Source organism: Lontra canadensis, unplaced genomic scaffold (assembly GCF_010015895.1).
Source record: "Lontra canadensis isolate GAN:19392208 unplaced genomic scaffold, GSC_riverotter_1.0 scaffold6, whole genome shotgun sequence".
NCBI lineage: Eukaryota > Metazoa > Chordata > Mammalia > Carnivora > Mustelidae > Lontra > Lontra canadensis.
This window is the reverse complement of record NW_022631000.1, coordinates 14,481,953-14,504,817: the sequence shown is the minus strand read 5'-3', so window position 1 is coordinate 14,504,817 and position 22,865 is coordinate 14,481,953. Positions and strand designations below refer to the sequence as shown.

Genomic DNA, 22,865 nt, shown 5'->3' with positions numbered 1-22,865 from the left:
TGGTTTTTATTCCCACCTTTAGCCATTTTCTAGTTGGTCCTTGTCAGTTTCAACAAAACACTAAGTTAAAACATCAATGTTTTTGTTCGTCTTGGCTCTTAGTTTAGCACAAGGGGAAAATAAAAAATGCATTTACCTTTTTGCAGCCATGATAATTATATACTCTATTTTTCATTTATGCAAAACTTTATTTTTGAGGGTTTTCTTTTTGTTTCATTTCTCCGTTTTTGCATTTTCCAAACATCTGTACCGTGGCTGGTGGCGAGAGTAGCAGTGGCTGGCACTTTTCCTCCACGCTTTGAGAGAAAGAGAATTGGCTGGAATAAAACCTTGCCTTCCATATGGTCGACTTGAAATACAGCATTGAAAAGGTATCGTCTCTTTTTTCTTTTCTGAAACCAGAGGTGAAACGCACGAGCAAATAGCAGTGTTGATGCCAAACCACCTGTTGATTCGTATCAGAAAAGTCCTTGGCAAGGCACCCCCGCTTCATCTTTTGAAAACCTGACTAGATGATCTCTGTGCATTGGTCGCATCATATCAACAACATATGCTGCTGGTCACTCACATCAGAAAGCCTAGATTCTACATGTAGTCAGGAGCTGAATGGAAACTTTTGCTTTTGCTTTGACAAAACACTCTATAAGTATGTTTGGCTGTGAAGTGTTTGCTGATTCCTGGAGTCCTGGGATCTATTGTCAGGGACAGTGAAAAGAAGGAGACACTAGAGCTTTCTTTCACCTTGATTAATTCTAGTTAGGAAAAGCAGTAGTTTGTCTTATCAATTGTTTTAAACTAAAATACTTCAGGCCCATAAAAATAGAAAGAATAATGTGAATGCACAAGAATCCACACCCAAGTTAAACAAATATTTGGCACACTTATTTCTAAACCTGTTTTTTATCTTTTGTTATTCTAAGTTACAGAAAGTGATAGACACAAATTAAGTATATAGCTCAATGAGCTTTTATGTAAGTATATATCCATGTGACAACACCCAATCCAAGATACACAACATTCACCATACCCAGGAAGAATCCCTTGTGCCTTCTTGAGTGTGATATTCTCCAAACCTTTAACAAAAAATTAAAAAAAAAAAAAAAAACTATTCTGACCTCTGTCATTATGAACTAGTTTTACATAAGCCATAAGCCATTGTATGGCTTCTATAAAGTATATTCTACTGTAGAAATTTGTTGAGTCTCTCATTGTTAGATACTATTTTTTGTATTTCCCAATCACAATTAATACTGCAGTTAACATTTTTATACATGTTTTTACATGTAGGAGGAATTTCCTAACTATAGGAAACGTGCATTTTCAATTTCACTAGGAATGTAAAATTTCTCTCCAAAGTGGTAGTAGCAATTTATATTCTCATTAGCCATCTGTGAGAACTTCTCCACATACTTCATAACATTTGGGATGGCTAGACTTTTAAATTTTTTGTCAATTTGATAGGTATTAAATAATATCTCATTTTTTAAAAAAATTTTTTGACTTATAAACCATTGGGATTTCTTTTGTGTGTTGCCCGTTTGTATCTTTACCCATCATTCTGTTAGGTTATTTGTTTTGCTGTTGTTAATTTGGAGCAGTTTAGGTTTTGGTTTTGATTTTGGTTGTAGTATTCTGGATTCTCGTTCTTTGGGCAATAGGGCTTACAAATATATTTTCCTAATCTATGTCTGTAGTAGCTTATTTTGGAGACGTTTCCAATTTTAAAGCACTTAAGTTATTGATATTTTAACTTTTATAGTTTGTGCTGGGGCATCTGACTGACTCAGTCAGTAGAGAATGCAAGTCTCGATCTCAGGGTAGTGAGTTCAAGCCCCATGCTGTGTATGGAACCTACATTTAAAAAAAATATGTTATATATATATATAATGTATATAGTGCATTTTTGTCATTTAGAAATCCTTCCATATGACATATGGAATCAATCAATGAATGCTTCCGTATGACAACTTTCTTTTATTTTCTTCATTCCTTTATTTTCTTCTAAAAGTTTAGAAGTTTGGCCTTTTACATTTAAATCTCTAAACTTCTTGGCATTTATTTTTGTATGTGATATCTTACATGTACCCTATTTTCTTCTTTTTCCATGGATAACCCTGTTATCCCAGCACCATTTAACAAGTTAGCCATTCTTACCCACTAATTCATAATGCCATCTCTTGCCTACATTAATTTTTTTTTTCAGGATCTTTATTTCAACCAATAAACTGTTTCTCTATTCTTGTGCTAACACCACAGTGCCTTAATTATCGTAACTTTATAGTATTCTTGCTATCTGGTAAGACAAATCTCTCTACATTGTTCTTTAAAACTCTCTTGGCTCCCTTGCCTTTTGCTATTCAGGATAAATTTAGGATTAGTTGGTCAAGTTTTACAAAAGCCTTGCTGAATTTTATTTGCAATTATATCAACTTCAGAGAATAATCTGGGGGAGAATTGACATTTTTATAAAATTATGTCTTTCTACCCATTAACAGACTATATTCCTCTACTAAATCAGATCTTCCTTCATATTCTTTAGTAATGTTTTATAAGTTTCACCATAAAGGTCTTGCTAGAACCTATTTTGTTAGATTTCTTCTCGTATTACTTAGATTTTTGTTCTTTTATGGATAGAGTCTGTTTTCTGTTTCATTGTTTATTAGTCATTATTGGTGTATATTTTGCAACTTTGCTGAACTTTATTAGTTCTAATAACTAAACTGAAAATTCTCTTAGATTTTTTTACTTAGGCATGTATATCTGTAAATAATGACAGCTTTTCTCTTAAATTCTAATTCTTAAGTGTTCAGTTTCTTTTTCCTGTCATATTGCATGACTGAGGCCTCTATAGAGTACTGAATTAAAGCAATGATATTATGAATATCTGTTCTGTTTCTTACTTTAATGGTAATTTGGAGAATAAATTGAAATTATTGAGTTAAGAAAGTTTCCAGCATCTATTTATAGTTTGCAATGCATTTTTAATCAGGAATACTAGTCAAATTTTATCCAGTACATTTTCTACATCAATAATATGATAAAATTACCCATTAATATGGTAATATTTTATAGGATATTAATACATTTCCGGATATTAAACTTTTCTTACATTCCTGGAAAGAAACTTTACTCGGTCCTGATGTGTTTTTTAACCTACTGTTGAGTTTAATTTGCTGGTATTTTATGTAATATGTTTGTACAGGGAGATTAGTCTTTAATTTTCTTTTCTTAAACTGTTACTGTAGAGTTTTGATGTCATGGTGATATTAGCCACATAAAATAAGTTGAGCAACTTTCATTTCTTTCTTTTTTTTTTCTCTGTTTCTGAAATAGTAGTCATATTAATAGGGATTGCCTACTCTGAAAGTGTTGTTAAACTTGCCTGAAAAATCATCTGGACCTGGTATTTTCTGTCCATAGTGGGAAGGTAGAGTAGGGTAGACTTATGATTATCAATTCAATTTCTTCCATGGTTATTGGTTATTCAAGTGTTCTATTTCATCTTAAGTCAATTTTAATAAGTTTTTTTAAGGTATACAATTAACAGTTAATCTACACTTTCAAACTTATTTGCATAAAATTGTTCATAATGCTCTCATGATTTTTAATTTTATTTTTAATATGCCCCCTCTTATTACTAATATTATATATCTGAGCCTTTTTCCTCACTCATTGTTAGACATTTTTCTGTTTCACTTACTTTTTTTAAAACCTGTCTTTTATTTTAACTACTTTATTGTGTCTTTGTATTGCGTATCATTACTTTGTGCATTTATCAAGATTATTTTCTTCAGTCTACTTTCTTAATAGTTTAGACCATTTTTCTTTCTCTAGATTCCTGTGTTAAATTATTACTCATTTAATTTCAGTGCTTTTTCTTATTTTCAAAGATGAATTTTACTCTCTAAGTTTTCTTCCAAGTTTTTCATTAGCTGCATAGCTTGTTTTGGTATGTAGTTTTGTTCAGTTTTAAATATTTTGCAATGTCTGCTTGATTTATTTTTAACCCTTGGGTTAAAGTGTATGTTTTTACTTTCTAAACTTAAACTTACTCTATTTTTATTATTGATCCAGAGTTTAATTGCATTATAATGAGAGGATGTGTTTTATATGGGTTCAGTTAAAAATTTGTTGGATTTTTTTGTGACCTGGACATGGATTTTCCTGCTGACTTGAAATTTGTAGGTGGCTTATCTATTTCTCTAGTGCTCATATTAAATTTTTATATGTATACCTAACTGTCTATTTTTCTAGTAAAAAAGAATCCACCTTCTAGTATTTCTGGCTTTCTCCTTAATGTAAAAAAAGTGCCTAGCATGTTTTACCTACTAATTATCAATCTGTTCTAATTATTGAATGGAGTTTTAGCTTTACATATTTGTTTTAAACATAGACAAAAGTGGTTATCATTGATTTTTATAGTTAATGCCTAATTATATTTACTCATATATTTTAGCTATTGCTATGTCTACCTTATTCTTGGATGATATGACTTCCTTTCTGGGTTCACTTTTCTTCTTGTTGAATTACATCTTTTAGTAATTCTTTTGGGAGAACCCTGGGAAGTATACTCTTTTTATATATCTAAAAATGTTTTTATTTTATCATTTATCTCAAATAGCAATTTATCTGGGTATTTTGGCTCAGCAGTTGAGGATATTAATCAATTAATCTTACACAATTGTTCTTCAACGATCATTACTTAAGAGGAATCTGCTATCAATCTAGTTTTCATCTCTTTGTAGTAGTCTGCTTTTTCCCCCTGGTGACTTTTAAAAGTTTTTCTATATCCTTGATGTCTTATAGTTTCTCTCAAATGTGTCTAGATATGGATTTATCTTGAATTATCAGTCATGAACTCAGCGTATACTTTCTAACCTCAGGACTCTAATGCTAGAAAATTCTGTTACTATCTTTTCCTTTATTGTTTCTTTTTATTACCTCCATTTTCTCCAGGGATTTTTATAAGATATATATTGGTGTTTCCTAGTCAATTTACATATTTCAATTGCTCTTTCATTTTCTAAAGATATATTTTACTTTCTGTGATTTTTTTGAGTGCATTCCTTAATATTACCTTCCAACTCACTAATACTCTCCTTGAAATTGCCCAATCTTAAATTATCTTATTGCATTTTTATTCTCATTGAACATATTTTTCATTTTTAAGATTTCTGATTGGTTCTTCATTCACCTATTCTTATCTTACTACTCTCTGTTGTTATTTAATAATTTCTTATTCTTTTACGGGTATGATCTTTTTGTCTCTGAGCATTACAAACAGATTCATGTTGAGGTCATTGTCAGACAATTTTATAAAAATCAAATTCACCTGTAGTGAATGTTCTAATTATTAATTTTATTAGTCACTTTCTTATCATTAGATTTCTTGCTATGTTTTAGAATTTTGTTTTGCAGGTTAAGGTGGGTCATAAGGCTTTTTTTTTTTTTTTTAACTTGTCTCTTGGTTTTTTTTCTTCCTCTTTTTTTTTTCTTTGTGCATACATCCTTGACATGTGGCTTTGCTGTTACCTCTATTGGGATTCCTGGGTTCCTAGTCCCAATCCAAATTTTGTAGTGGTAGCTTCACATTTTCTCTTTAAGGGTATTTGATCATGAATCTGTGTCTTTATCCTTCCGTCTCTCAGTGCCTACAGGTCTATAAGCTATTGCCCCAGGTAGCAGTTGGCCAAATGTATTGCAGCCTCTTGCTGAAGTAGTGAGCCAGGCTCAGGTCCACCATTTCATATGGAGCCTTTCGGCTTCATTACTTCCAGCCACCTCTCTGTGTTTCTGGGTCCAGATTGAGCAGGCTTATAGCTTCAGCCCCCTTTGCTATTCTTAGTTTCTTTGTAAAGATGGTCACTTTCTTTTTTAAATTTCACTATGCTTCTTCAGTTTTCTCATTTTATACTGTATCAGTTTTTTTAGTTAACAGTGTATCTTAAGTGACGCTCCTTTGTATTTCACCTCTCTTTTATTTAGGTATATCATTTTAAAACAAATATTATAAGTAACACTTATGATTGAATGTTTAGTTGGACTAGACACTGAACTTTATAGATATTATCTTATTCTGTCCTCTCTATAATCAGTTTTTATTCCCACTGTATAAACTAGGAAATTGAAGCAAATAAGCTAAATAAACTCCTCCTTAGGAAAGAGGTTATAACTAGTAAATGGCAGAAGTAAGATTTGAACTCAAGTTTCTCTACTACCAAAACTAGTGCTCTTAAAATACTACTCTATGTTTAGATTTTGTATTTTAAAAAAAAAAAAAAAAACTCTGCAATGGCATTTCTGTTTTATTTTCAATAAATTAACTATTATTTATTCTTGTAAAAATATATCTGGTCCTACCTCAGAAATTTCATTGTATATTGTCTGTGTTTTTATATATCCTTGGTCATGTCTTTATCCCCCTCTTTTTTTCTCTCCCTCTCTCTCTTTTCTTCCTCTTTTGATATATGATGGTTCTACTTGTTATTAATCTAGTAAATTTAGAGGCCATAAGGTATAGTTTATTCTTCAAATAATGATTATTATTATTTTTAAAAATCCAGTCCTGTTTTCTTTAATTATCATCATTAATTAAATTGTATGCTGTATGAAATGAGAAATTTAGGTTGCCATTTCTTCATTTCTCCTCCTATTCAGTTTCCCTTTTTTGTTATAATACATTAGGTCAGTTATAGATTATTATTAGTTTTACAATACAGCTGTAAGAGAGGATAATCACAAAAAGTTAAACCACTTATTTGGGTAGTAGAGAGCTTCTAACACAAAGTAGGTACTTAGTAAATATGTGTTGGGTATGAAAAGGATGTACCTGTTTTCTGTATACACAAATGCATACAGAGAAAGAAAATATAGCTGAAATGTCATTAAAGTCTCCCTCCCCTGCTAGATGACCCACCTATTCATTTAAACTTTCAATTTTATAAACTGTTGGGCCACTGTACGATTTAATATGTACTCTTTCTTCCAGTTCTTTTGTTAGGCAAACACATGCCTTTGTTTGGTTCACAAAGAATCAACCCTTTGCAATCAATGTGCTTCTATCCAAGTTAGTCCCACTCATAGCTACTTCCATCTTTGCCCTTACAAATAATAAATATATCTGGCAACTCCCATTCTCACATCAGCAACTACCCTTAAGTTTTCATTTGCCAAATACTGTGTGATTCTTGAAATGAAATAGTGATTAAATATCAATAATTGCATCATATTCAATTGCTAATAGCCTGTGTTCTTCCAGAATACTTCATGTTGTTTACTCTTTAAATAGAAGAATTTTGAAGTAGTTCTTATTGCTTTATTTTTTAAGGATAGTTCTTAAAATCCCCAATTATCGTCAAAGGAAATTCATTACAGAAGATGCTAAGAAAATTGGATTTCCTTTGAATACCACTAGATATTAACAAGAAACCTAATGATGATCTGTAACATGCTAAAAAAAAATAGGATGCTTCTATTGTAGCATAGTAGATTAAATAAAACAATGTAGATTAACAAGAAAAAAAGCAAACTAGTATAAACTGGGTCATTGCTGATGTGCAAATTTTATGGAAATTTTAATGGCACATTTGATCAATTTATAAGAAGTGCATATTTGTGTTTATAAGAACACTCAAGTTTCCTATGTGGCATGATTTTAACAATCTTTTCTATGTAAGAACAGATTGAAATTTAAACTGCCTTCCTAGCTGTTTCTATTCTTTAAATTGTAAAAATGTTTTTTATTATTCTCTATTTAAAAGTCACTGAACTGGGAATCTGGAGACTTGGTTTCTGATCCCAGTTCTGTCACTTAACTAGTTCTATTCTCTTGAGTAATTTATTGAAAACTTTGAGTCAGTTTATTTATAAATATAAAGAGTTGGACTTGATGCTCTGAAAAGCCCCTTCCAATTTTCATGTCTAGTATTCAGCATTGTATCTGTCTGTATCTCTCTCTATTATATAAAATACTCACATATAAAAACTTAACTGCATATAGGCTCCATACATCAACAACCTAGGTTATTCAACAGAATTCATAAGGAAATATCCAAGAATGGGATTAATTTTCTCCTGAATAAGGCAGTTGAATTTAGTTGATAGATAAATGACTGGGACTTCGGTAGGTTATTGATCTGGATAAAAGCAGCATGATATTTTCAAAAGTACTGTTAGGCAGCAGTGTATAGAATGAATCAGAATGGAAGAAATTTGCAATAAAGGTAGGCAGAATGATGCCATGGTTCAGGATGAGATAAGGAGAGTCCAGAATGTAGTGATAACATCAGAGATGGAGTGGAAGCGAAAAAAATATGAAGATATTGAGATAAATATTTGTTTTAAAAAATATAAAAAGATTATGAAAAGAAAAATCACAAAAGAGGAAATACAAATGTTGAACAAACATATGAAGACGTATAACTCACTAGCACTTTAAGGCATTATTTATGACAATAATACTTCTCACTGCTAGCACCTGTGCAGTTAAACTGGCACTCATATAGTGATGGTGGGGATATGTATTGACATGAAATTCCACAAAATAAAATGGCATTATATTGTCAAGAAACTTTCTTTAAAAATGTATCTTTTTGACTCAGTAATTTTACTTCTAGAAATCTATCGGGGATAGAAACTCTAGACCGAGATTTATGTATAAAGATGTTCATCACAATGTCATTTACAAAAGCGGGAAAAGATTTAAAACATCCTAAATGTTTCACTGGAGAAATTATTAAACAAATTATGGGACATCCATAGATATCATTGCATATATACCATTGCACATCATTACATATCATTACATATCATTCTGTTCATGAAATAATGTAACAGAAAGTATCTGATCCAAAAGAAACTTGTACATCTAACATTATCCTAAATTTAAAAACTGAAAGTATATGATTACAATCAAAGGAAATACATTAAAATGTGAACAACTGTATGGTGGAATTAAGTGATATTTTATTTCTTCTTTTTCTTAAACTTTTGAAATGTTCTAAAAATACTATAATAATTAGAAAAATAAAAATTTTAAGCAAACAGTAAATAATTTAAATAATATTAATTCCAAATTTCATGCTAATTCAATTTAAGAGATGAATACATGTTTATTATTTATCTCCCCTTAATGGAATTAAAATGTTTTGCTTTCCTAATTTATTAAGCTTTTGAAATGTCTGTGATACAGATTTTTGGAATCATATCATATAGAATATGATATGGCATGTATTTTCTGAATCAGACCACATTGTTTCTATTGCCCAGTGCATCTCAGAGTCTCTGGTTTTTTGTTTGTTTGGTTGGTTTTTTTGGAACCTTGTACATTTGCCTCGGGTTATCATGACATTCTAGAACTCATCTTCTTTAGTCTGTCAGTCAGTTCTGACATTACTATACTCAAAGCACATGCACATGTATATGAGATTATCATAAAAGAAGTCTAGATCACTCTTTATGTTTTCAATTGTTTTTAACTTCTAAATTCTAAATTTCTCATCCTGTAAAAACCTCATAATCTAGTAATAATAGTATTTTGAGTAATTGAGACCCGTGAAAATGGAGTAAAGGACACAGCCATTATGTCAGCATAAAGTCACTTTTTGTGGTAGAATAAACTACTACTGATAAAATTTATCAGACACCCATCTCAAGAATAGAATCTTGGCTACTATGTGTAAGAATGAATAAACATAACAACTTACTTGGCTCTGTACACAAAACTTAGCCAAAAAAGAACCCAGTTAGATGCCAGAAAGAATGAACCAGATAAAGTTTTATTGGCTCAAAATACACAAGTAACTTTGTCCACTCCTTTTCTAACAAAACTGTTTAAGGAAAAAGGTAAACTTTTTTAAAATCTAAACTCTTTACACCAGCCAATGGCAAAGTACTGGAGTAACTAAACATTTCCAGACTGCACCCTCTTTCCCTTCTGCCAGGAAAATGAACCACTTTCTCTCCACTCAGGCCTCCACTGACTACAAGTTAGTCCAGAACTATTTATACGCAAGCTCATCTCATTTTCAGATCGGTAATTCCAGTGAAGGTAGAAGATATGTCCTACTTATCTTTGTTACCTCAGGTTCTGGCAAAGTGCATGTTGTTGAATGAACTAATGAAAGATTAGCAGCTTACTTGAGATGACTTTAGTATCTGTAAAGATAAATGAAGGAAAAGTTAACTTGGTTTCAAATGTTCGCACCCTAAGTATTATTATGTAACCAATCTAACTAGCATCTAGGCAAGTTCCTTTACAATAGGAAACTTTCAAGAACATATTTTTTGTGGCTCCTGGTTAAGTGATCAGTTAAGGGGCCGACTCTTGATCTCAGGGTCCTAGGATAGAGCCCCACATCAGGCTTCACGCTCAGTAGGGAGTCTCCTTAAGAATTTCTCTCTCTCTCTCTCAAATAAATGAGCAAATCTTTAAAAAAATGTATATTTTTTGCAAGGCACAAGGCTAAGAATTAAAGTAGTGTAGTTCTTAAGAGCTCTTGCAATGACTAGTATGAAACCCACAATAAGCTTCTCAATCTCTGAATTTCAGTTTCTTCATCTAAAAGAGGGGAAGAGTAATAATGCTTACTTCATAGTCCTTGCGCTGGAGAGTAGATGAGATCTTGCATATCAGAGAGCATCATGCCTGGCTAAGCCCTTGGGCTATTATTACTAGAATTAATTCCTCCCAGGACAGCTGGTTGTACTTGCACATGAATCTTGACAACTGGGACAGAGGGTAGGTGTACCAGCAGGGGTCACACTGGATATAGAATCAGAGAGCTTAAGTGCATATGCCAGTGTGTTTCAGGCTTTAGAGCCGAGGAATTACTTGGGAAGTTCATTTAAAAAGTAGATCTTTGAGTTCCACCTCGACATACTAATTCAGTTGATTTGCTCTGGGGTGTGACCTTGATATATGTCTTTTTAACACCCTCCTCAAGTGATTCTGGTGTAGCTGGTCCCAGACCAAACTCTAGGTAACCCTGTCATCATGACTCCATCCCAGTCTCAGTTGCATATCACCTCCAGCCCTATGGCATCATTCCCCAGGACTACCCTACTGAATACTTATGTGGCTTTGCTACCCCCACTCCTTCGTCCTACCCCATGGAAAGCAGAAGGAAAGAATATGAAAGACAAACTCAGTCAGGAAAACTTAAGTAGCTGCAGTAAATTATTTGTTATTTTGTATTAGTTAGACTAATGGTCTTTTGCATTAGTCCAAAACTGAGCTGACTTGACAGGTAAGCTTGAACTTTAGAACAGTAATTTTCCTCCAATAACTGTAAAACGATTGGCCATAGTGAGGTTTACCTCCTGTTTTTCTTATGGAATTGTTACCTATAGAACTTAGATGAATAAGCACAATTGAAGTGCAAAGTGTTAAATGCATGCTTTGATTTAGTCAATGCATTTGCACATTGAAGTAATTAGGATGTATTTAAAAGCATTCTGCTTGGAATACTTTGTTCTCCATTTCCTACAAATCAAATTAGTGAGGGTAGATTTGATTTTGACATCATTTTGAAAATATTTTCTTTTTCTTTTTTAAATTTTCTGAGTATTACATTTTTACAAAGTTCAAAACACAACCAACTGTGACTAAATTCATAAAAACAAAACAAAAAGTCCAAAGTGCAGGAAAATGAAAAACAGTACAGAGTAATCTGCGGTAGAACAACATAAATCATACCTCACAAATATAGTTGTAATAATACACCTTATCCATGTCTGATCAATTAACAACAAATACATATTCAGATAGCAAATAGCTCATCCCTTTCCTTTGATTGAAAGCCCCAAATTTAATTATTCATGTCAGTCCAAATATGAAAAGGTAGCCAGACCTTCTAAGAAAAACCTTAACCATCTACTATTTTCATTGTAGTATTTGTAATGCAGTGAATGATTGTGAAGAAAGACCATAAAGGGTATTTTCCTTATTTGCTAATAAAGCATTCAAGCAAGAATATTTTTTTTAATAATGTTAGACTTGGTAGAACCAAGAAATACTTGTGGAGCTCCTTGCTCAAAGACAGACCCGAGTTTAAATCCCAAGTCTGCATACTGTCTGTATGATCTTTGACAAATGATTTCACCTCCCTGAGCCTCAGTTTTCATATCTGTAAAGTGAGGGTAATAATATCTACAATGCAGCATCGCTTTCTTAACATAAAATAGTGTATTGGAAATGTCTGGAATTTAATATGTATTCAACAAATGGAAGTTAAAATATCATTAGTTCAGGAAAGAAAGCTTGAAGGGATAAGACCCCTGAATCTGCCGAGGAAAAAAAGACCAAACAAAAATATTCTGTGTTCTCATGTTCTCAGAGGCTATTTATAGGAGTCTCAGATTTTATCCCAGAATTTTATCTGCAGAAGAGATAGTTTTACCTTTATAATTTTCTTGCCACCCAAATTGTTGTCCTTAATGTAAATCAGTGACCTTAAAACACATGTTGAGAAATACCATTTATACCTTCGAAGTACATATTTGAATGACTATAATTTTCTAATACAAATTATTATCATATTCTTTTATTGAAGATAAACAGTACCTTGGACTGGGTGCAGGTTACATAAATCCAATTCCTCTCATTTTTTCTATAATAACCTTGTAGTTTAAGAAATATATGTGTTTATGCATAGAAATGAAGGAGAGAGAGAAAAAATGGACAAGAACAGTAGATTCATTTGTGCTTCATAGGAAGCAGAGAAGCTATCTTGTTTGATTCTATCATCAGTGACTAGCTCTATTTCATATATAGAAAATGCTCAATAAATTATTGTTGAATTAATACACGGGGAGAAACCAAATGCTAAGAAAATAGCTGTATAGCATAAAGGGGCCAGCTCAAAAGTACGTATGCAAATAGTAAGCAGAGAGCTTAAAAGTTACTTAATGAGTGTCAACACTCCTTTAGCTAGGAGGGCTCCATGTGGAACTACTTGGCCATTTTTATTCAGAACCTCTAATTTTGGCTGGAGAAAGCAGAAAAATCAGAAGAGCCAACTGATCCTTAATCAGAGAGCCATGACATGACTTTCATAGAGCTGCAAGGAATCATAGAGATTTGCTAGTATAGGGTCCTCATTTCCCAGCTGAAGAAAATGAATGATTTCCCCAAAGGTGATGGGTACTCCAACGTCAGTTTCCTGATTCTGGTCCAATTCAGTTCATATTGTACCAGGTTGCCTTTGTGTTAGCAGAGTCCCCCTGGGGTTCCCATATATCTACAGTGGCTTCTCAACTTTTGACCAAGACAGTGCAGTGGAGTATCTAGCAGTGCCTCTGATTAGAATCTTCTCACCTTGTCTGCTATTTTCCTTAGATCCTAAGAGGCTTCAATAAAGAAATTCTTTCTTTGACTCTTAAATTCACTTCATTTTAATCAAGAAATAATCTATATTACATTATAATTAACCACAGAAAGTTCAAACTACTTTATTTTCTTTCAAATGATTATTAATTGGAGCCAAAAGGAATGGAGAAAAAAAGAACCATTATAATTTGACTGAGGAAGAGAAAGAAGAGTTCTGTCCTTGAGATACTGCCTAGGCCAAGGCAGGGCTGGGTAGGCTGTGACAGGGGGATCCAGAGTACCCAGAAAGTCACCGAGAGATTTGAATCTCAGAGAAGAGGGAAGAGAAGAAGAGGTGAAGGGATAGAGGGAAGAAGTAAAAGGGGAGTGGGTGCTACAAGTAGATGTCATAATTTGGGCTTTTGCTTCATTATTTACTGTATTTGTTACCCTTGTGCCCAGGGGGAAGGAAACCTTGGGTTCAGGTCATTTGTCCTGTTATAATTTATATTGCTACTGTCAAGCAACAACTAGAATTCCTTGAACCAAGTATTAACGACATCCATGAAAGAAGAAATAAAGCAGTTAATAGGTAACTATCTTCCCCTTCCACCTAAAGAGTAGAGGAAGTGTTGATGGGCTGTTGATGGTGAGTTAAACTGGCATACCAGGAATTTTTATAAATGGTTTTCCCATGCTCCATTGAATCTGTGGCTGAGACTTTAGTTGTATACCAGCTGTGCGTGCAAAATCTCATAATTATTCTTACTGTATTAAGCATTTTATAGCAATTTTAGCTCTAAAATGCTATGCAATAGTTTTTATGCAAGTGTACCAGACATGTAAGCTGTTCCAATGAAAACATTTCCTTTCATTTAGACACGTGGTTTTAGGTTTCCAAACTTAGCTCTTTGCATTGATGGAAGAATCTTTAGGCCAGACATCAGGTTTTCTGATGGGGAGTTGGATTTTCTTGCACATACTTTAATTCCCTAGGCAGTCTCATCAGAAAAGGGGGGTTTCAGTGAGTATACAACAGTGATATTAGTGAATACTGCTGCTGAGTACTAGCTCCTCCACAGCCTGACACGTAAAGAAAGGCACTGGAGAGGAAGCTAGGTTTATCTCGGCATCCCTCTGGGGCGTAATGACAAGCAGGCGGAAGGACTTGGACTTAACCTCTCTGCAGAAGGCTTACACCTTTAACACTGCTGCACATGCTGCTGTGCCCTGCAGTGGCAAGTCTTGGGCCTGAGCCCAAAGCTGGTGTGGAGTTTGAACCCTTGGCATTCTGGCCCAGGGCCAAGTGCTATCAATGGAACCCCACTGACACCTTTAGTTATTCTTCCTAGATTAGGATAGTAATTTACTTGTCTCTTTGATTTCAAGTGTCTGGTTTTGTTTCCAGATGCCTCCCAGCTCATCTGTATTCCAGGGGTTTCAAAAGACTTTAACCTCATTGGTTCTTTCCTTTGTCAGTTCCATTTGGTGAACACAGGAGGGATACAGAGACTACAGAGAGGCAAGGGAGGGGGCGGTGTGTGCGTGATGTAGGGGGCATGTAGGGAGGGCTTGGTGAGACTGTAGGAATAAATGAAAGGCATGTTCACTTTCCGAACATCAGCTATTGTACCAGAGCAAGTCAGGGTGGAGTGTAAGAGGTGATGTGTAGGACAATGTAGTGAAAAGTGTCATTAGATGGATTCGTGGGTAAAAGCCCTCCAAACAGCAATAATCTCAAACTCCCCTAGACGACTGTAATATATGAAAGAGAGAGAGAGACCATAGAAATTTTATCCCAGTGCCAATAAGGTAACAGCACTTGGATTTTAACATGCTATGGTAGGAAAAGGCATTTATGCAGGGGTGTCATTTCATATTTACAAGGGCCTGTCTAGCACTGTTTATTGATTTTACTGCAGTTCTTTCCCCAGGACCCTGTAGATAGATAATTGCTAGAAATGTCCATCATTAGCAGAGCAACGAGTGCAACCATCACACTAGGAAAAAGATACACATAGGACCCTGTGAGCAGGCATCAAATGGGGGTAGGAGTCACACAATAACACGTGCAGCTATAACTCCAGGCAAACACACACAGAACACCCTGTGTAGCCATTGCACTGAGAAAATACACACAGCCCCCTGTGCAGCCATCACGCATCAGGAAAATACACACATGACACCCCTATGCAACCATCACACCAGGCAAAAGCACAGACATAAAATGCTAAGTCAATAGGAATGAACAGCTCATAAAAGCCTACTGGAATAGATCACATCACAGCCAGGTACATCTGTTCTCAGCACTAACCATTATCGTTAGCTTAAAATGCTTAAAATCACTGCGCATCCTCAGGTCTAGGGACAGATTATTCCAAGAAGATTCTGCTAAATAGATTTGGCAATGCAGTGAAGGGGACCTCTACTACATTAAAGTGATGCATTTTGCATCTCAAAGGCTGTCAACTGTATTTAGAGGAACTCTGTGATTGAAGAACTATGCTCTAGGATGGAATAGCAATTTCTCCAGCCCTTCAAAATCTGGGGGTGATTTTTACCCCAACTTAAGTGTACAACTGAATGGGCAGTTATCAGATGGGGAGGTGACTAATAAAAGCAGAATTGGAAACAGCTTTCATCTGTGCTGCAAAGTAAGCCACTCCATCCTGTTTTAAACTGGAGCTCTCAGGTGGGATATCACATCCAGAGGTCTTTGTGAGGTCAGACTTCAAGCCTTCAACTGGAGATAAATAAGTTGGAACTACAGTCCTTGCTTCAGAGGGTTGTCCGCCCAACTGGAGGGAATAAAGGGACCACCCACCTCTTCTTTTGCCGGAGCCTTCTCTTTATCCTCTTGCCTTGGTCTGTGATGTTATCCTAACTGTGTGACACAGGGGTTATAGCACTGCAAGGGAAGCTCTGTGTGTCCTTCTGAAGACTGGCCCAAAAAAATAGTTAGAAAGAGTTTCAAGCTTGCAGTTCCATGTTTCAATTACAGTGGCGTTATATGTTTCTACTGAGTGAGACAAGTTTCAAGCTAGCTTGTTAAGAATGATTTACACCATAATTCGAGGAAAAAACAAATGTGAGTGACTGAGATTTGAAAGGGAAGAGTAGGGGGGAAGTGCCAGACTAAACGAATCCTAAGTAAATAGGGTGGGGTGGGGTGGTGGGTGTTTTTGTGTGTGTGTTTTTTTGGTATTTTTTTGTTTGTTTGTTTGTTACTTTGTTTTTTTAGAAAAAGAAAGAAAGAAAGAAAGAAAGAAAGAAAGAAAGAAAGAAAGAAAGAAAGAAAGAAAGAAAGAATTTGTGTGTGTGTACATATATATATATAGTTGGTAATTATTCCTCACCTGGGTGGAATGAAACAAAAGAAAACAGAATTGCTCCATTTGCTCCTTAACCAAATTTTTAAGAGAGGACAGGTGTTTCTCTTAATTCGCATGACATCTTACTGGGAATGAGCAGTACTAGAAATGAGAACTAAGAACTAAGAACTCCACTTCTTCTTCTTTTTTTTTTTTTTTTCAAATGTGGTGGAAAGGTTTTGTTAGGGAGAGAGAAAAGCATTTTCCATAAAACAATGCAGTAGTGACACGAGGTAATTACATGGTGATGGGGACACACCGCATGGCATACTGGAGAAATTGCATGATACCTACGTGATAACTATAGTAACTCTAGTTATCGCTACTGTATTATCTCCTGATAACTATATAATTAGTTTGTGTCACAAAAGCACCCTAAACGTATGCCTGTTCCAGCTACTCTGGTAGGAAAAAAAATAAACTTTTTTGCAAGGGGAAAAAAAGCTAATGAAGAAAGTTGCCAAGAACAGATATTTTGTAATCTGTGCTAAATCTCTGCTGGAAAACATGAACAGTAACGAAGCTGAGAAGACAGTAAAAGAAATTCGGGGCAAGGTGCCAGACGCCCAGACGGAAGGAGAATGTGGACCAAAAGATTGCGACAATCGGGTAATTATGGTTTATGAATTTCAGCTTTAATCTGTAGTTCAGTGAGTCCTGATTAAATATCTGTTAAACACAATTAAAGTTTGTTTTTGTATTTCACCGTCTTGATCAGAATAATTAGAGACTGCGTGTTTCATGTCAAAAGTAGCAAGAGGAATTTTAGTGAATGAACATCGTTTTTAAAAGCCATTTGTAGCACCAGCTGTTGGCATTATTTTATATTTTAGTGTTATCAGCATAAAGATGGTCCTCTGGATGCTGAATAGTTTCCAGCAGGACAAGGATGTTAGGCTGTCATGATGGGCCTGTGCTGCTGAGGCTTTAGTGCTGGAAGGCTCATACTCACAGGAGGGAGTGGACGGGGAGATGTAGGTCAGGGAAGGAGATATTTTAGGTGAGAGAAGAAGGAAGACATTTGAGTTACATTTATCCAAACAAGGAGCTGAAAGAGGGGATTTCTCATGGTGTAGTCATTTGCATGAACACCTGAAAATGCTGGTGAGCCTATAGAGACAGGTTGTATATACATGGTGCCCGGGGGAAGGGCACAAGGAAGGTGGGATGAACTATGCTGGAACATCGTCCTGGTTGGCTCTTGGCTAGAAACCTGGATCTTTTATTCCTGGAGTTGATAGAAGGTAGTGCTGAGAGAATTTGCCATACTAATCATTCTTTGGCTAGACATAGTATGAATTCTGCAAAGAAAGAACAAGTTGGGATCTAAGGGTTAACTAAAACTGGATAAAGGAGCAAAATAAGACAGCAAACAAAAACTAAGACTATGATTTCCATACCAATGGGCCAGAAGGGAAACTGGGGAGTTATAAATTACTATCTCTTAAAAATTATGTGAGAGTATATGTGAATACTTCTATGTAGTTTATCATGATATGAGCTTTAAAGAAATAAAATATTATCTTGCTTGCTATTTGAAATTTGGGTACCTGGAAGATTTTGATCCCTGTTAGACAGGGATAACATGATAACAACCCTCCCCATCCTAATCCACAGAACCTGTGAATATGTTGCCTAACATGACAAAAGGGGCTTTGCAGAAGTTAGTTAAGGATCTTGAGATGGGTGATGATCCAGATTATCTCGGTGGTCTTAATATGATCACAACAGTCCTTAAAAGAGGAAGAAGGAAGCAGTAGGGTCAGAGTCAGAGAAGATGTGACGATGAAGCAGAATCTCAGAGAAAATGAGATAAAAGATGGGACATTGCTGACTCTGAAGATGGGAGAAGGGCCATGAGCCACAGAATGCAGGTTGTGTCTAGAAGCTGGAGAAGACAGAAAGGGGGAGTCTCCTCTGGGGTCTCCAAAAAGAATGCAGTCCTGCACCTTTCTTTAAGGACTTCTGACTTCCAGAACTGTAATCATTCCTGTTTTGTAAGCCATAAGCAGCAATAGGAAACCAATATGGAACCCATGAATCTGCTCTGTGGATTTCATCTCCATGTAAAAGTTTTCCAGTTCAAAGTGCTTCGGGGAATGAGAAAAACAACCAGCCTCTATGAATTTCATCTTCTATAGCCCGTTCTCCAGGCTGTCTCTCAGATGTCACTTGGAGGTAACTGCCAATGTATTATAAATTAAAATCATGGGCAAATTCAACCCCACCCTCCAATAATACTTTCGACGTGAGTAGAAATATTTATAGGACGAGAAGACTATAAAGTAAAAATAATTTCTCCAACAACAATAGCAGTTGACATTTGAACACTTAACCACCGGTTGAACCATTTCTCCTTGTCAATTTCCACCTCCAGAAATGGCAATTTCATATGGTGCCACATACCCAGTGTTATCTCATTTAAACCTTCTAGGACTAAGATTAAAAATTTCTCCAAAGATTGTAAAATTAATAAATGTCAGAGTTATGTAGAGGTTAAGCTACTAAAATGCTCATGTACAACATATTCAGGTAAAAATTAGATTAAATCCCAACTGACCAAAGGTGTTTTCGCAGAGTTGAGGATGCAGACATGTCTCTCCTCTGCTATTCCACAAAATGACAGCTTGAGTCATGAGAAAGCTGTAGGGTAAAGTGAACATAACCCAAACAGACAAAGACAATGATTGAAATTTGCTACCTAGCATCTTTGTACTCAAAAGAACATAAACTACCACATAGGAAAAGGGCATAGGAAGTGCTTTAGAGTGGTATTGCTAAAGGATTTCTGGCTTCTTTTGGTTTAAGGCTTCCACTAGTAATCTCATGAAAGCTGCAAACTGTCTCCCCACAAAAGGATAACATCTTGTCAAAGGATCCACAGGCCCCCTCAAGCCTATTGATGGACCTCAGATTAATTTCCCTTGGTTTACAATTTTGTTCCAAGAAAAACACTGTGGACTGACTGGTCTGATAAAATTTAAGGCCAGAATTATGCAATACTTATTTACCACATGATTTTGGACCAGTCACCAATGTACAGTAAGGTCCAAGCTTTTAATTAGTAAAATTAGTACTTTTGATGCTAATGTGCTAGGAAAATACATTTTTGTTTTTAAAACATTTGAGGTGCATTTAAAGACCCACTGATAATTGCTCTTGCTTGCTGTCTATTATTTTATCATATAGTCATTTATTTATTCATTCATTCAGCAAATATTTATTGAGCCCTTACTGTTATAGGCACTGGGAATATAATAGGGAGCAGGACTCACAAGGTCCTTTTTCTTCATGGAACATTCTAATTAGAGGAAATAGTTAATAAATATGTAAGCATACTAACACATGACAATGAGTGAAAAGAAGAAAACAAAGAGTATAACTTAATAGAAATAGAGTGTAAGGAGATGGCATGTGGCTGAGACTTGAACAATGTTAGAAACCAGCCACATGAAAATCTGAAGGAAAAGCATTTCAGGTAGAGTGGAATAACAACTATAAAGACTCCGAGATTAAAATGAGCTAGGCATGTGAATTATGAAAGGTCAGTGCATAAGGAGAAGTATATTGGAGAGGTGATCAGAAAAGGATTCAGGATCCAGATAATACAGGCTTCATACTGAACAGTTCAGATTTTATTCTAGTTGCAATGGGCAGCCATTAGAGACTGATATGGAAGGGTCTGATTTCACATATAAAGAAATCATTGTCGTTGCTATATAGAGAAGGGAGTACAGAGGAACAAGAAGAGAAATAAACCCAACTAACAGTTAAGAAGATGCCCATAGCTGAAGATAACAAGTGGTCTCATGGCCATATAATATATTGCCTCATAGATTTGAGATGTCTCAAGTTGAGCAGCCAAGAGAACAGGAACTGATTTATGAACTATAGCATCTCTTATGTTTTTGGTCTATTAAAGGATTGTTTTGGCCTAAAAATGTTCTTCCTGAAAGGGAGAGGAAAAAGAAATCTGAGTACAGTCTAATGATATTGGCAAGTGAAGCAGTTGTTTGGTGGGAAGAGGATTGCTAAGGTAACTGAGAAAGTCACCAGGAACCAGGAACCTCATTAGATAAGGGTTTGGACCCATTTCACTAAGGTTCATTACAAGTCTGCTTCTTCTGTTTTCCTGAGGCAAGCTTAAAATCACAAGTCTTCTGAAGTCTCTTCTGCCCCTTTAAAGCATTTGGGTGGCTCAGTCAGTTAAGCATATGACTCTTGATTTCAGCTCAGGTCATGATCTCCCAGTCCTGGGATCATGCCCCCCATCCGTCTCCACCCTCAGTGTGGAATCTGGTTGAGATTCTCTCTCTTCCTCTCTCTCTACCCCTTCCCCTGCTTGTACTCTATAAATAAATAAATAAATAAATAAATAAATAAAATCTTTAAAATATATATATAGATTTAAATGTCCTGCTTCTCACCACCATTTACCCCTCAAAGTAGTCCACAGAGAAGATCACAACAGAGATTAGGGGCAAATGTAATGTAACTTGAATGAACATCAGGAAAGGAAGAAATTCTGTTGTTTATAGGAGTTTCCCAATAGAATTAGATACTTGTGCAATGTATTGGGGCTTTAGTGAGTCACCAACATTACTTGAAAGAAGTTTAGCTCAATTATACTTTGTCAACCAATTGAAATCCTTTAGTAAATGGCGAACCATAATAAATACACCCAGGAATAATGACCTGTATAAAAACAGTGATGTAGTGTTAGTTTATGGACAACTTATTTTCACTAATAAGCTAGAAAATTATATAATTCATTGCTCAATGACATTCATAAATAATGCAAATTAATAAAATATGCCACTATATATAAAAATATATTTAGAAAATCATTCAGAAGGCAAGGGGCAGGAGCCTTTTCCAACTGGCATTCCTGTGAGACTCTAAGTTACAGCTCCGGGGTTAAGTGTGACAAGGTGAGAAAACTGCCCTAAAGAGTAACCAACTGAAAGTGATGTTGAATTTCATAATCAGGGTTCCTAGAATGAGTAGAATGCAAATTATATTTCCAGGGAAACATGAGTATAGTAGTGTAGTATTATGAAATAGCTGTATTCCATGGACCAAGAACAATTAGGTACTATATATCAAAGCTCAGTTGCAAATACAACATGCATGGAGCTTATGTTAAGTGAAGGCTTAACAAATGGTTATTACTGTTGTTGTTTGTTGTTGTAGTTTTAATTAAAGCTGAAATCCTGTAATAGAACCTCCTGCCCTTCACCACCTCAGGTCTTTATGCTGTTTTAAACCTTTCCCTCCCTCCAGTTCCCAAACTGCCCTTTCTCTAGGGAGCAGAATATAAATTATCCTATCTAAATTTTGAGAATGACTATTCCCATGTGAGAGAATATCAAAGCTAAGAAGAGAATACAGAACTCTTAACAACCAGTACTATTCACGCCAGCTCATCTGCTACCTCCTAATAAAACTGGTTGTTAATCTTCCCTGATTTGTCTACATCTTTCAGGTAATAAAAGTGTCTAAACCATAATGCATTCTTCCAGAGAAGATAATCAGGTAACTTAATACCTCTCTGCTCAGCAACACAATGTCCCTTTGTATCCAGTCCTGAATTGGATTGACATTTCTAGCTGACGCCTTACATCAAAGGTCATTTTGCTCAGTTCACTGTCTGATCTTTTTTATTGTCTTCTAGCATATTCCTAATTCTCAAAAAGATTTCTTCATCCCTGGCAGTATACTGAGAGCTCCCAATTTCATTATCTCATTGGTATATTTCATTAATTATTAAGATCTCTCTAATTGTAAGTTTCTCTTCCCAAGAAAGTGTCTGAGTCCCATCATTAGAGATATTAACGAGCAGAATTTTGTGAACACCCAAAGTAAAGTTAAGTTGGACATCACCCTGAACTGCCAAGGGAAGAGATCTCCCAAGTAGAAAAAGCTCTTTGAACTATAATGATTTCGTAAGGGTGATTCATTACTTAGTAAATTTTCTTAAAAATGGAACGAATCAATGTGAGTAAAAGATTTGGTTTCCTTTATTTATGTTGAGCCATTCCATTCATACAGGTTGGAAAACAATTCCCCAGCTAAGACCAACTAATGTGTTGTGAATTAATATAGATGCTGCATCCTGAAGGGTATCGTTTATTTTCTCTTCAGTTTTGGCTGTCTCTATTTTACCACCTAGAAAAGGAAAGGCATAA

General features: G+C 35.1%; 1 protein-coding gene across 6 annotated transcripts in view; it reads left to right on the top strand.

The window, feature by feature from the left end:
- The window catches only part of ZBTB20 (zinc finger and BTB domain containing 20), a 770,594-nt gene that overhangs the window by 537,022 nt on the left and 210,707 nt on the right, over nt 1–22,865 (top strand). For all 6 annotated transcript variants that reach the window (XM_032852271.1, XM_032852263.1, XM_032852264.1 and 3 more), the window contains one exon: nt 272–371. The gene's annotated coding sequence lies outside the window, so the exon portion shown is untranslated. The remainder of the gene's footprint in view (nt 1–271; nt 372–22,865) is intronic.